Source organism: Phaseolus vulgaris, chromosome 3 (assembly GCF_051622355.1).
Source record: "Phaseolus vulgaris cultivar YP4 chromosome 3, ASM5162235v1, whole genome shotgun sequence".
Classification (NCBI taxonomy): Eukaryota; Viridiplantae; Streptophyta; class Magnoliopsida; order Fabales; family Fabaceae; genus Phaseolus; species Phaseolus vulgaris.
In genome coordinates this window covers 12,967,176-12,980,571 of record NC_143500.1, presented here as the reverse complement: position 1 = coordinate 12,980,571, position 13,396 = coordinate 12,967,176, and the positions used below count along the sequence as shown (strand labels likewise).

General features: G+C 38.0%; 1 pseudogene; it reads left to right on the top strand.

Moving 5' to 3' along the window:
- The first annotated feature begins 442 nt into the window (after positions 1 to 442).
- LOC150028692 (secreted RxLR effector protein 161 pseudogene) lies at positions 443 to 7,017 on the top strand (annotated as a pseudogene).
- The last annotated feature ends 6,379 nt before the right edge of the window (positions 7,018 to 13,396 follow it).

The window sequence follows — 13,396 nt, the reverse complement described above, 5'->3', positions numbered from 1 at the left end:
ACCACCGGGTTTTGAAGATCACAAGTATCCTAACCATGTCTTCAAGTTGAAGAAAGCTTTGTATGGACTGAAACAAGCTCCAAGGCAGTGGTATAAGAGGCTTAGCAACTTTCTGCTATCTCATGGTTATGAAAGAGGAATGGTAGACAAAACTCTCTTCATCAAGAAGTCAAATGCAGAAATAATTCTTGTGCAAATCTATGTTGATGACATCATCTTTGGTGCTACACAAGATAGATTGTGTGAAGAATTTGTGGCTGCAATGAAAGGTGAGTTTGAAATGTCTATGATGGGAGAACTATCTTTCTTTCTTGGATTGCAGGTTAAACAAACAAAGGATGGAATTTTCTTAAGTCAATCAAAGTATTGCAAGGAGATTCTCAAGAAGTTTGAAATGGAGAATTGCAAAGAAGCAAGCACTTCAATGCCATCAAGCTGCTACATGGATGCGGATGCTGCTGGAAAGAGTATAGATCAAACAAAATACAGAGGTTTGATTGGATCTTTGCTTTATCTAACAGCTAGTAGGCCGGACATCATGTTTGCGGTGTGTTTATGTGCAAGATATCAAGCAAATCCTAAAGAGTCACACTTCAAAGCTGCAAAAAGAATTTTGAAATATCTCAAAGGAACATCATCTGTAGGACTATGGTATCCTTCCCACTCTCCAATAAATTTAATTGGTTATTCAGATTTTGACTTTGCAGGTTGCAAGCTAGATAGAAAAAGCACGAGTGACACTTGTCACCTTCTTGGCTCAAGCCTAATCTCTTGGCATAGCAAGAAGCAAGCATGTGTTGCTCTTTCTACTGCTGAAGTTGAATATATAGCTGCTGGTAGTTGCTGTGCACAAATTCTATGGCTCAAGCAACAACTTGCAGATTTTGGTTTACAAATCAGCAAGGTTCCCTTGATGTGTGATAACACAAATGCAATCAATCTTACCAAAAATCAGATTCAGCACTCAAGGACCAAACATATTGAAATAAGACATCATTTCATCAGAGATCATGTGCAAAATGGAAACTGTGAAGTGAAGTTTGTGGAGACCAAACTGCAGCTAGCTGACATCTTCACAAAACCATTACCAAAAGAAAGGTTTTTCTTCTTAAGAAATGAGTTAGGTATTCTTGATCTTAATAATCTCTCTTAAATCTGTTTTTGATACATGTTAAAGTCTATTTATGAAGACAAATAGGGGGAGAATTATTGGGTCTGTATATCTTTGTCTGGTATTGCATAAAATGTTAAAATCTCTAATATAAAAAGTGTTTTCTGCTGCTGCTGATAGAAACAACCGATTGTTTCGTGTAAACAACCGATTGTTTATCATGTTTTATACCTTGAATGTGCAATAAACTGCTTTGCTGCTGTAAGAAACTTTGGATAGTATAAATACTATTTTCTGCAGGAACTGCTTCAGATTTAATCAGGTACAACACAAGCACCAGGGATTTGTCTTCATCAAATAGGGGGAGATTGTTGAACCTTGTGATGTTCAATGTTTTGAAGAATCCAAATCCTTTTAAGGATGTTGAAGCCTCTGCTTTGCTTGATGTTGCTGTGCTTGTTTAAGCCTTGTTCTAGGGTAGTTTATATGTTGTAATCCACCCTTGTATTTAATCTCAAGCAATTAGCATCTCAATCTTTATAAAAGTAAAATGTTTTTCAAACTAAGTTGAAACAACCGATTGTTTATACTTAGGTGTTTTGAGAAAGATTGAAAACTGTTTTCAAATAGTTGAAACTGTTAAGTACCAAAACAACCGATTGATTCGAGGAAACAACCGATTGTTTGTTTTGGGACCATAACATAAAAAATGTTTTCTTTGACTGAGCTTTAAATGCTTTAAATGTATACGCTCAAGTCATTAAATGCTTTAACCAATCTTTTAATGCAATTTAAGAGTTTGTTAAGATTTGATAACAAACTATATCTTTGAATATATTCAGAAAAACAATTTTAAGAATTAAGAATCTTTTGACAAAGTTTTTCTAAGAGAGTTTTCAAAGTGCTGAGATTGCTTAAGAGTTTTTGTGATTGATCAAGGTGCTGGAATAGGATTCTACTTGTATTGATTTTAGATATTCATCTGTAACAAGTGTAATCTTTGTAATCTGTTGAACAATTCGTTTCTGTGTTTGCTGAGATTGGCTGTGTGTTCTTGAGGTGTTCAAGATCAGCAATCTTAGTGTTGGCCAAGGAGAGAGTGTTTCTTGAGGTGTTTTCTCTTGGTTGTGGTGTAAGTGATCAAGTGGTGATTGCTTAGTGGATATCCTCAGGGTTTCTGAGAAGACTGGATGTAGCTCTAGTTTGAAGTGAACCAGTATAAACAACTGTGTACAATCTCTCTATCTCTAACTCTTTAAATTCAGTTTATTTGTTGTTTGCTGGTATAAACAACCGATTGTTTCTACGAAACAACCGATTGTTTTTCTGGTACTACAGCTTTTGCTTGCTGTTTTGGCTAACTGAATTGCTGAATCAATTGGTTTCTGAAATAAGTACATTCTAGTTTTGAAAAGTTTGCGAAAACCCCTTTGAACAATTCACCTCCCCTCTTGTTTAAAGCCATCTTTTCTAACAATGATGTGAAACGTTTGAGGAAGCATTCACTCATTCAAGAATATGAGTTGTTTAGGATGCAATAAGAAGAAAGCATTGCAGATGTGCAAAAACGGTTTAGACATATAGTGAATCATCTCACTGGTCTTGGTAAGATTTTTGACAAGGAAGAGCTCAACATAAAGGTGCTGAAATGTCTTGATAGGAGCTGGCAGCCTAAGGTAACAACAATCTCTGAATCCAGAGATTTAGCCAAGATGTCTACTGCAGCACTCTTTGGAAAATTGATTGAACATGAGTTAGAACTCAAAAGATTGAAAGAACAAGAAACAGTGGAGAAAAGAGCCAAAGGAATTTCCTTAAAGATCACCATGGAACATGATACAAGTGAGGAAGAGAAGAATTCTGAACATGATGAGACCTTGAGTCTGCTCACCAGAAAATTCAGCAGGTTTCTGAAAAGGAAGAACCGAGACAGAACTCAACAAAGAAAAAGGTATTCTAAATCCAATGACTCAAATTCTTCTAGTTACACTTGTTTTGGCTGTGGAAAATCAGGTCATATAAAAGTTGATTGTCCCAACAATCAAAACAAAGAAAAATCAGCAAGCAAGAAGAGTGAAAGGGGCAAAGGAAAGAGAGCTTATATCTCTTGGGAAGAGAATGATGTATCCTTAACAAGTGACTCTTCAACTGGAAGTGAAGAAGCAAATTTGTGCTTCATGGTGAATGATGAAGGATCAACATCTGATTCAGTAAGTGACTATTCAACTGATTCTGAAAATTATGATAAGCTATTAATTGCCTTTAAGGAAACACATGATGAAGCAAATAGATTGGCTGTCATATGTAACAAACTGAATAAAGTAAATAAGGTATTGGAACCTAAAGTTAAGGCTCTTGAAGAAGAATTACACAAAGCTAAAACTGAATTGGTTAGTCTTGAATTAACATGTTTGCATGCATCAATAAAAACCTGTGATAATTGTAAGAAGCTGGAAAAACAGGTTGAATATTTGTTAAAAACACTCTCAAATTTCACTAAAGGAAGAGAAAATCTTGAAACCTTATTAGGTTCACAGAATGCTGTTTTTAATAAAAATGGTCTAGGAATGAAAAATAATGTGAAAAAGCTATCCAGTTTTTTTGTTCCTTCCAAAACAGTATTTTCCCCTTTTAGTTGTTCAAATACAATGCATTCTGCAACCTGTTTTTACTGTATGAAGTCTGGACATATATCTAGAACATGTAAAGCTAGAAGGTACCTTGTTCCAAAAGGATTGGCCAAATGGCTTCCTAAGGAAAGGTATTAATCATGTTGGACCCTAAACTTGGAAGGGGTACCATATGTGTTAAATCTGTTTTGTTTTGCAGAAAAACAGCAGGAAAAATCAGTGGTACTTGGATAGCGGGTGCTCAAAGCACATGACTGGTGATGTCACCCAATTCACAAATCTGAAACTTAAAGCTGAAGGACACGTCACATATGGAGATAATAATAGAGGAAGAATTCTTGGAAGATGAGATGTTGGTACTACAGACTCAACCACTATTGAGAATGTACTGTATGTTGAAGGGCTAAAGCATAGTCTTCTAAGCATTAGCCAGCTGTGTGACAAGGGATACAAGGTCAATTTCGAAGCCAACACTTGTACAATTTCAAATGAAATTTCTGGTAAGAGGCTTTTCACAGGAAAAAAGGTAAACAACATCTATCTCTTAAACATTATGAATAACTGTTCTAAAAATGAGTGTTTGTTGTTTAAAAGTGATGAGTCTTGGCTGTGGCATAGGAGGCTAGCTCATATCCATACAAATCACTTGAATAAGCTGAAGTCTAAGGAACTTGTTTCTGGGTTACCAAACATAAAATTTCAGAATAACAGATTGTGTGATGCTTGTGTAAAGGGAAAACAGATAAGAACTTCATTTAAATCTAAAGATGTGGTTTCTACAAATAAAGCCTTGGATGTTTTACATATGGACTTGTTTGGACCATCTAGGACTGCTAGCTTAGCTGGAAATTACTATGCCTTGGTGATTGTTGATGACTTTTCAAGATATACATGGACTTTGTTTCTTGCTTCTAAAAATGATGCATATAAAGCCTTTAAGAAACTTGCTAAGGTTCTGCATAATGAAAATGAAAATAGAATAAAACAGATTCGTAGTGATCATGGGGGAGAATTTCAAAATGCAAAATTTGATAGATATTGTGAAAAACATGGGATCACACATAGCTATTATGCTCCTAGGACACCCCAACAAAATGGTGTTGTTGAAAGGAAGAATAGGTCATTAGAAGAGTTAGCTAGGACCATGCTAAATGAATCTGATTTACCTAAATATTTTTGGGCTGATGTAGTATACACTGCTTCTTATGTGCTTAACAGAACCTTGATTAGACCAATTCTTAAGAAAACTCCATATGAATTATATAAAGGTAGGAAGCCTAGCATTAGTCATCTTAGGGTTTTTGGCTGCAAATGTTTTGTTCTAAATAATGGTAAAGACAATCTGGGGATATTTGATCCTAAATCAGAAGAGGGAATACATATTGGATATGCTATAAATGATCATGCTTATAGAGTGTATAGCAAAAGATTGCTTGCAGTAGAAGAATCTATACATGTTGCATTTGATGAAACAGATTTTTCTGTGCCTAAATCTGTTATGGATGAACCTGGTATGGATGATTTAAGAACCATTTTGCAAAAGAATCAATCTAGTGAGCTTGATGCAACTAATCCAAATTCTGTCAAAGAATCTACTGTGAATGCAGGACTGCCTGAAGAATGGAAGACTCCAAGGGATCTCACTCTTGACAATGTAATTGGTAAAATTGAGAAAGGAGTCTCAACAAGGAATTCACTTAATAATTTCTGTAGAACAGTGGCCTTTGTCTCACAGATTGAGCCTAAAAGTCTGGAAGAAGCACTGCAAGACAACAATTGGATAACAACAATGTTGGAAGAACTGAACCAGTTTGAATATAATGAAGTGTGGACTTTGGTTCCAAGAAAGCATGAGATGAATATTATAGGGACCAAGTGGGTGTACAGGAACAAGATGGATGAACATGGGGCTATCACTAGAAATAAAGCAAGGCTGGTTGCTAAAGGTTATAACCAAGAAGAGGGAATTGATTTTAGTGAAACCTATACACCAGTAGCACGTCTTGAAGCTATCAGATTACTCCTAGCATTTTCCAGCATACAAGGTTTCAAGCTATTTCAAATGGATGTCAAAAGTGCATTCTTAAATGGTTACATTAATGAAGAGGTGTTTGTATCTCAGCCTCCAGGGTTCGAAGATCATAAAAATCCAGAGCATGTGTACATGCTTAAGAAGGCGTTATATGGATTGAAGCAGGCACCTAGGCAATGGTATGAGAGGCTAAGTGAATTTCTGCTCTCTCAAGGATATAACCGTGTCAATTCTGATAAAACTCTGTTCATAAAGAAGAAAAGAGAGGACATTATACTTGTGCAAGTCTATGTGGATGATATTATCTTTGGATCCACAAATGAAGAGATGTGTGAAGACTTTGTAAAAACAATGAAGAGTGAGTTTGAGATGTCAATGTTAGGAGAAATGAATTTCTTCCTTGGACTACAAGTGAAACAACTCAAGGATGGAATTTTCATAAGTCAAGAAAAGTACTGCAAGGAGCTGCTTAAGAGGTTTGATATGGATCAATGCAAGGAAATCAACACTCCTATTTCAACAAGCTGCTAGCTGGAACAAGATTGTGCAGGAAAATCAGTGGATCAATCTAAGTACAGGGGTTTAATTGGTTCTTTGTTATACTTAACTGCTAGCAGGCCTGACATTATGTTTGCTGTGTGCTTATGTGCTAGATATCAATCTGATCCAAAGGAATCATACTACAATGCAGCAAAGAGAATTCTGAAATACTTGCAAGGATCTAAGGATGTTGGATTATGGTATCCTAACAATGTATCTTTAAACTTAACTGGTTTTTCAGATTCTGACTTTGCAGGTTGCAAAGTGGATAGGAAAATCACAAGTGGGACTTGTCACATGCTTGGATCAAGTCTAATCTCTTGGCATTGCAAGAAACAGGCTTGTGTTGCTCTCTCTACAGCAGAGGCAGAATACATAGCTGCTGGAAGTTGTTGTGCTCAAACCTTATGGCTAAGCAGCAGCTAAGTGACTTTGGAATTCTATTAAACAAGATACCTATAAATTGTGATAATACTAGTGCTATAAATCTATCTAAGAATCCTGTCATGCATTCAAGAACTAAACATATTGAAATTAGACATCACTTTCTAAGAGAACATATAGCTAATGGAACTTGTGATATCAAATTCATTGGCACTGAATTTCAATTGGTTGATCTTTTTACTAAACCTCTTGCTAAAGATAGGTTTTATTTTCTTCAAAATGAATTGGGTATCATTAGCTTAAATTGTCCTCTGCAGTAAAATTTCAACCTGTTACTTTATATTTTAACATGTTTTGTTCTCTGTTTCAGAATCACAGTTGTGACTAGGAAAGAGAAATATTTGTTTTTTTCTCTCTCTCTCTCTTTATCTTTGACTGCTTTTACGGTTAATAACCAACAGGTCTATGACAATTATTATGTGGGTATCCTAACTGATTGGATATTGTGTAGGTGCAACAGATTTGATTTGTCAAAATGAAATCTGGTTCCAATATATTCTTACGTAAATCAACACCTGAACCTGCTGTACCACAAGAATAAAATCTGAAGCATATCTGATTGATTTGATTTTTTTTAACCCATAATTCTTGAAATCTGATTAAATTGATTTCCTTTAAAATTTGTGTTTTTTTTAAAAAAATTTGATTTAAAGCTCTATATAAACCTGACACTAATCAATTGTTTTTCACACCTTCTCATCTCTGCTACGAGCTGTCCAGGTTCAAACAAATTACTGTGTTTAATTTCTATCTTGAAATGATCATGTGAATTGTTACTAATCCTTCTACTAGCTGGTTTATCTTTAGGTGACTAAGTGCAGGTAACAACAGATCAAGCATGGCATCCTCATCACACAGAAAGAAGAAATCCAAAGAGCAATCCAACAGCAGCCAAGGCATTCTGGAAAACTGGTTTGCTGGAGATTCTGAAGCCATGACAAGGTTCATCCATGAGACAAACAGAAAGCAAGTCAATGTGCCCAAGGTGCTGGAATTCTCATGGTTAAGGGAAGAAAATCTGACTGAAGCAAAAACTTTGCTCAAGCATCAAAAGCTGAAAAACTTCTTAGAAATGACTGGAAATGTCTATCCAGACCTGGTGAAAGTGTTCTACAGCAATCTTGTTCAAGATGGCAAAAATCTGGTCTCCCATGTGAAAGGAGTAAAGCTGAAAATTACAAGGGAAATATGGAGCAATGTGGGAGGAATCAAGTATTCAGGAATGAAGGTTAGCAAAGGGAATACTGCTGGAATTCAAGGGTTCAACTTGCAGTTTTATAGGAGCTGTGTTAGAAATCCTGCTGAACCAGTAGCCAGATTTCATGCTGGAAATCTGACAATAATTCCAAGACTCCTAACCTACATAATTGCCTGGCAACTCACTCCTAGAGGAAGCAATCATGCTACTCTTCATGAAGAGGATTTGATTCTGCTATACTGTATAATGAATCAACTCAAGGTAAATTGGGTGAGTACAATGGTAGAGCATATGCTCAAATCCACAAGGCTTCCCGATTATCGTTTTCCATATGCAATTTTTGTGTCAAAGCTAATTGATTATTTTGAAGTTGATACTGCAAATGAGAGAAATGACACCATTAAGGCAGCAAGTGAAATAGACAACTCCACTCTCTTGAAGATGGGGTTCTAAAAGGAGGATGACAGCTGGATATTTAGAAGGAATGCTATAAATAGAGCTGAGAATGAAGCAACTGATCCAGCAGATGAAGAAAAAGAAAATGCTGATGGTGTGCAGCACATGGATGAGTCACCAACCCACTCTTCTGCAAAGGAGGATGTTGCTGCTACAAGCCAAAATGCACTGGTTGCATATGAGGAACCTGTGTATAGAGGTGAACCTCTATCCATGTTCGAAAGACAAGTTCTAAGCAAGCTGGACACACTCACATATGACCAAAAGGCACATTATGAAATGACTCAAGCCAGGTTTCAACACTTGGATGACCAAATTAAAGGAGTTCAGGAGCAGCTAGCTGAGCTTTACTACCACAATAAGTGATCCTATTTCATAGTCTTTATCTGTTATATCTTGTTGAACAATTTGTTTTCAGTCGATTTTTCTTATTCTGCACTGGTTTTAGTCTGTTTTATTTTGGTTTGTAATAGAACTCTATACTGGTTTTTAATTTGAACTGTTATGAATGTCTATGGTATGGCTTTATCCCATTATGTTTGATGAATCCAAAGGGGGAGAAGAATAACTTGATACAGAGAATAGCTTGATACAGGTTCTGCAGTTGAGGATTAAGTCATATAAATTGCTAATGTGATTCAGATATTAAATCTGCAGGGAGGTACATTAATACTTGAATTTGTTACATTCAGTTTGAACATCTAAAAGCTATTGTGCTCTTTCTGGTATCTAGTGTTATACAGGTTTTTGATCTCTCTTCAAAGCTATGCAATGCAAAGGGGATTTGTCTCCATCAAACAGGGGGAGATTGTTGAAGATGGATGAAGCTTCTTCTCTACCTAGTTTTAGTGTGTGTTTGATGTAGAAAATAACTAGTTTGCTTTGAAGTTTGTAATGAGTTTAGATGATCTTGTATTTAGGCTTGTGTATGTGTAAGGTTGCCTTTTGCTACATGACCTATCATAGATGCCTAACCAAGCATAGATCAAGCACTTGAAGTGGTTAAAAGTTTTACCAAAAGCTTTTTAGAGTTCTCCCCAAAAATCAGGATACCGCACAAAAATAAATTTTTTTCTCTGTAAAAGAATAGGTTTATTTTTGGTTTGATGAAAGGATTTTCGAAAGTTGGTTAGGGCACCAAAGGTACAACTCAGTCAGTTATTTCAGTTAGCTGAGTTGGCAGTTTTCCTAAAATAAATCTGTTTAGTTTAAAACTGAATCTGTTGTTTTCATAACAGCTTTTCAACTATTTTTTGAAAAGTAGTTAGAAACTGTTTTCTATATAAAGAAAAGCTTTTCTCACATGAAAGGTTGTTGAGAAATCAGGTTTTTGACAGAGATTAAACACTTTCTATGTGAGAAGAAGGATTGAAAAGAGTTTTTGAAAGGTTTTCGAAAGGGATTTTCAAGTGTGTTTTTTTCTAGGAAAACTTTGATCTTGGTGAAGGTGCTGGTGCAATTCTGCAGCAAATTGAACTACTGGTTTTGAGTTCTTGCATCTTCTTTTCAGGTGTTATCTTTCCTTTATTCTGGTTTGTAAAGGTGTAAGTGTTAGTCACTCCTTGATAGGGTTTCTTGGAGTGCAAGGTGTGCTGAAATAGGGTTTTTCAGCATTGGTTGTATTGTTCTTGTAGTGTTCAAGAACTGTTGTGTTTGTAAGTGATTGATACTGGTTTTAGTGGATTCCACCTTGGAGTAAGGTGAAACTGGATGTAGCTCTTTATGAGTGAACCAATATAAAAGCTTGCCTGTACTTTTCTTCTCATCCCTGCACTCGTTTATGGTTTTTGCTTAATTCTGTCAAGAACGAAATCTGTTCATTTGAAATCAAATCTGTTAAATCTGGGTTTTATAAAAACTGTTCTTCCTAATTTGTTAAAGTTCTCTAATCACTAACACAGTACTTGTATATGAGGTTTTCATTGATTTAAGGACAAATAGTCTTATTCATTAAATCCTGACAAAGAATCATTTCCTTTGAAACCTTGTGTTGAATGAACTTGATTGATTTCTTGGCATAATCTATATTCTTCAAACTGGTAAAATTTAACCAATCTGATTCTGTTATACCTCTATGTTGATTGCAAGTTTAATCTGAACAAGTTCAAATTGTGTTAGACTGTTCTGAAGAATCAATCTGTTTCTTTTAAAAACAATCTGTTTTTTTTCCTCTGATATACTGAAAACTGTTTGTATTTGTGAAAATTTTATATGTTCAATTCCCCCTTCCCTCTTGAACTTAGACACTAATAGACCCAACACCTAGATGTCTTCTCCAATTACAACCAAATCATGATGCACCCTAGGGACGAGTGCAAAACAACATTTATGACAGAGCTGTCTTGTTATTGCTACAAGGTAATGCCCTTTGGGCTAAAGAACGCAGGTGCCACCTACCAGCGGTTGATGGACAGGGTACTAGCGCCCATGTTGGGACGAAATGTCCAAGGATATGTGGACGACATGGTGGTCACCTCCCAGCAGAAGGAGCGGCATGTAGCCGACTTGGAAGAGCTTTTCACCACGATAGCGAAGTACAGGTTGAAGCTGAACCCAGAGAAGTGTGTGTTCGGGGTTGAGGCAGACAAGTTCTTAGGTTTCTTACTCACTAAAGGTGGGATAGAGGCAAATCCTGAGAAGTGCGCCGCGATAATAGCCATGAGGAGCCCGATCTCGGTGAAAGAGGTGCAACAGTTGACAGGGTGCATGGCCGCTCTGTCCAAATTCGTATTGGCAGGGGGAGACAAGGGGCACCCTTACTTCCAGTGCCTAAAGAGAAACAACAGGTTTGTGTGGACTCGGGAGTGCGAGGAGGCGTTTGAGAAGCTGAAGGAGTACTTGGCTAGTCCACCGGTGTTGTGCAAGCCAGAACCAGGTACCCTTTTCCACCTATACTTCACAGTCACAGAGAAGGCAATCAGTTTGGTCCTATTGCAGGAACATGACCAAGTGCAGACAGAGGCTGATCTACTTCGTCAGCAAGGTGTTGCAAGGGCCTGAAGTGAGATACCAGGCCTTAGAAAAGGCAGCCCTGGCAGTGGTATTCTCAGCACGAAGACTTCGTCACTACTTCCAGAGCTTCACCGTGATAGTAATGACAGACCTCCCAATTCGCAAGGTCTTACAAAAGCCAGATGTGGCAGGCAGAATGGTGCGATGGCCGGTGGAGCTGTCTGAATTTGACGTACAGTATGATTATAGGCCTCATTAAGGGCCAAATTTACGCTAATTTTGTAGTAGAGCTCTCCTTGGTAGCCACGCACCAAGAAGGAGCAGGTTTTAGATGGGTGCTTTCTGTAGATGGTTCCTCAAACCAACAAGGTAGTGGGGGTTGGTGTCATATTGGAAGGACTAGATGGGTTGCTGATTGAACAGGCCTTACGGTTTGCTTTCAAGGCCAGTAACAACCAAGCAGAATATGAGGCCCTGATCGTTGGGATTCTATTGGCCAAGGAGATGGGAGCAAAGAGGTTGTTGGCAAAGAGCGACTCTCTGTTAGTCATAGGTCAAGTCACGGGGGAATACCAAGCTAAAGACCCTCAGATAGTCACATACCTAGAATACGTCCAGGTCCTGAAGGAGCCGTTTGAGGTGTTCGAATTAGTCCACGTGCCCAGAGAACAGAATGCTCGAACCGACTTGCTTGCAAAGCTCGCCAGTTCGGGCAAAGGGGGCAGGCAAAGGATAGTGATTCAGGAGACCCTGAAGACACCTCGAACTACCATGGACAATGTGGCAGAAGTCCAACAGGTTAGCACATTGGAAGGGATGAAAAGGAGTCGTTGGTCGTTAACACAGGAGACAGTGAAAACACCAAGAATAAGCAGGTACCCGGTGGCTGGGGAGATATCGTCGCAAATTTACCAAGTCGAATCAGGAGAAACTTGGATGACGCCTTAGCAACGTTACTTGGATGATGAAGTACTCCCGCTAGAACCCGCAGAAGCTCGAAAAATTAAGAAAAATTCGAACAAGTACACCCTGATCGATGGGAAGTTGTTCAGGCATGGATTCACCCATCCTATCCTGGTATGTGTAGATGGTGAATAATGCACGTGAATCATGGCATAATTACATGAAGGGATATGCGGTATCCACATCGGCGATCGATCTCTCTCATCAAAGGCCATTTGTGCAGGGTATTACTTGCCAACCATGAGGGAGGATTGCACGAGGTACGCCCAACAGTGCAAGCAGTGCCAACAACATGCTGATTGGCACAAGGCGCCTCCAAAGGAGTTGAGGTCGATCTACAGCCCATGGCCGTTTCATACTTGGGGGATCAATATTCTGGGGCATTTCCCATTGGCAGTACGGCAAATGAAGTACCTCATGGCTGCCATAGAATATTTCACGAAGTGGATCGAGGCTGAGCCCGTGGCACATATCACAGCCCATAAGGTCCAGCACTTCGTGTGGAAGAACATAGTGTGCCCCTTCGGAATCTCGAAGAGGTTGCTATCTGACAACGGTACCCAGTTTGCAAGCCAGCACAGAGCTGAGAGTGAAACAGGTGTTCGCGTCAGTAAAGCACTCCTAAACGAACGGACAGGTCAACCGAGTTCTGCTCAGAGGATTGAAAAGAAGGCTAGACAAAGCCAAGGGGACCTGGGCAGAAGAAGTTCCTAAAATTGTGTGGGAAAAACTTGTTGACTTTTTACGGCAAGTGCACCGTGTTTGTCAGAAGTAATAATTGTCCCTAAGGACGGATATCGATCCCACAAGGAACAGTGAATTAGCAAGTACAATAATCGCTAAATATAAAACAAAACAATTAAAAGTGTATTGAAAGTGGTTGTGTTGGCGATGATCAATAAGAAAACAAACAAATAATTAGTTGTTTCAATTGGAAAAATAGGGATTAGGTTTCATCTCTCTCACTCTCATGTATTTTGATTAGCATGTCAATATTAAGTTCTTTAATTGAAATTGATGCTCGTATAAAAATCATTTATATCGATTCCTCGCATATAAAATCCTTAAGA